This window comes from Brassica oleracea, chromosome C2, assembly GCF_000695525.1.
Source record: "Brassica oleracea var. oleracea cultivar TO1000 chromosome C2, BOL, whole genome shotgun sequence".
In the NCBI taxonomy this organism is placed as follows: domain Eukaryota; kingdom Viridiplantae; phylum Streptophyta; class Magnoliopsida; order Brassicales; family Brassicaceae; genus Brassica; species Brassica oleracea.
Window position 1 is genome coordinate 32723774 of NC_027749.1, and position 2060 is coordinate 32725833.

Sequence of the window (2060 nt, forward strand, 5' to 3'; positions counted from 1 at the left end):
TTAAAATTTAGATTTTAGGATTATATTTAGGGTTTAGGGGTTAGAGTGTATTTAGAGATTATGGGTTAAAAATAAGTCTAGCAAGTCATTTTGTTAAAATTATATATCCCTAAATTTATAAATAGAATTGATAAAAAAATTTATAATATATTGCAATAAAATATGAAATTTATTGTTTTAGAGATTACAATTTTTTTTTGGTTCCAATTATATTTCCTTCCATAAGATTAAGCTCCAAAAATTGGCTCCAATAATATTTTGAGTTTTAGCTCCAATTTATTTTTTGGCCTGAATTTATCATTAATGTACAAAACACCCCAGAAAACACTAACAAGTCTCAACAGTTAGAAAAAAAAATCATAACTCTCTCCCTCTCGAATCAAAGCATAAGAAGAATGAAGTGAAGCATGTCTTTGTGGTCTTCCTCTAATGGAAAGTTGCTTCGAGACTAACGCACTGCTAATAAAACAGACAATAAATAGAGTAAGAAACATAAACTATAGCCAAGTAAAGACATAAAATTGTAACATAGAGCATAGAGGTGAACCTCATGATTCTCTGTTTGTTTGCTTCGTGTACATGATTCTCTGTTTATCACCTTAAAAAAACACAACCCAGTATTTAAACATCGAAAATTTTATGAGAAGACAAGCTAAAAAGAATAGAATAGAAACCTTCGATCTCCTGTTGGCTAGAGGTCATAACTAAGAAGCTACATGATCCAACAACCCCCTTAGGATCTCCTGTTATACGGCATCACACCTCTTGCAGAACACAAACTTCTTGCAGAACACAAACTTGTTAGGATCTCCTGTTCTACGGTAGACCTAAGGAATATGACGACTCTGTGTAAGTTAGTCAAACATTCCTAGACATTGGCAGTGCATAGAAAAAATCAAATGCAACAGAAGGAAACAAACTCAACTGACCTCACAAACACGGCACGAGGGACAACTCCATAAGCTCCAATGAAACAAATCTGCAATTGACAGCAATTATAGACTTCAAAAGCCTTACCAAGCCAGAGAAAGTAGGACACAGAAACGAATCAAATGAAAGTACCTCTATGTTGAGCCCAAGACTTTACACAATTCTTATGGTACTTCTTGCCACAGATTTTACAAGAAAGCATCCTCCTTGCTCTCTCACTTCCTTGGCTTTCTCCCAAGAAGCACATTCTGCACATTACATTCACGCCGGACTGAGCCAACTCTTCACCAACCTGATCGTTAGAGGAAAGCTGTCCAAAGAAACAAACAAAACCGATTATTTATATCATCAACAACAAACACTAGTCAACGCAATTGGTAAAGAAAGATAACCTCATTGACACTAGATTCAAACCTCCGAGTGTAATCCTCAGCAGCCTCAACCGTAACGGCGGCTTGTCTCTGAAGAGAAACATGTTTCTTCTGCGCCGAAGCCTCCTCGGCCGCTTCATCAATGCCACCATCTCCAACCGCAGAAACCGTATGAGGAGCAGGAGCGACCTTGGGAACCCTAATATGAACCCCAATCCAGTTGCTCACGACCCACCTTCCTGTAAAATCAAAACAAAATCAGAGAGAGAGAGATGGCGGATGAGAGAGATGGCGATGGTGGTGACGAGCTGGTGGTGGTGGTGGTAAAGAGCGTCGGTGTCAAAAGGAGTGTGGTGGTGAAGCTTCAGTCGACGGTGGAGAGAGATCAAATCTGAGAATTTGAGGAAGCCATTGTTCCGATTGAATCTGAGACTTGCTTCTGGTTTCTTCGTATGGAGAAGAAAAAAGAAAGAAAACTAAACTATTTTGTGTATAAAGCCTAGAGAAAAATTAACTTAAAGTATTTTGATTAAAAATAGAAATATTTACATTTACAATAGCATTTAATTTTGGATATGCAATGATAAGAGGCCTACACTTAAAAATTTAACACGGCTAAATTTTTTTATTTTTCCGCAATAATAATTATGGCGTTTTAAATTGACAAATGCAATAAAAAAAACAAGTGTTGGTATACAATAGCAAAATTGTGAAAAACGTTATAATTTAATGTTATTAATACACATTTTCTGTAGTGTA

At 36.3% G+C, this 2060-nt stretch overlaps 1 long non-coding RNA gene across 2 annotated transcripts; it reads right to left on the minus strand.

The window, feature by feature from the left end:
* Positions 1–227: 227 nt before the first annotated feature.
* Positions 228–1799, minus strand: LOC106324763. 2 transcript variants are annotated; one of them, XR_001266736.1, is made up of 6 exons: positions 1345–1799; positions 1063–1240; positions 930–979; positions 675–827; positions 548–598; positions 228–456 (listed from the first exon to the last, which is right to left on the minus strand). It is a non-coding gene; the product is annotated as an uncharacterized LOC106324763 (long non-coding RNA). The 2 variants fall into 2 exon arrangements; XR_001266735.1 differs by having other exon boundaries at positions 1323–1797.
* Positions 1800–2060: the final 261 nt, after the last annotated feature.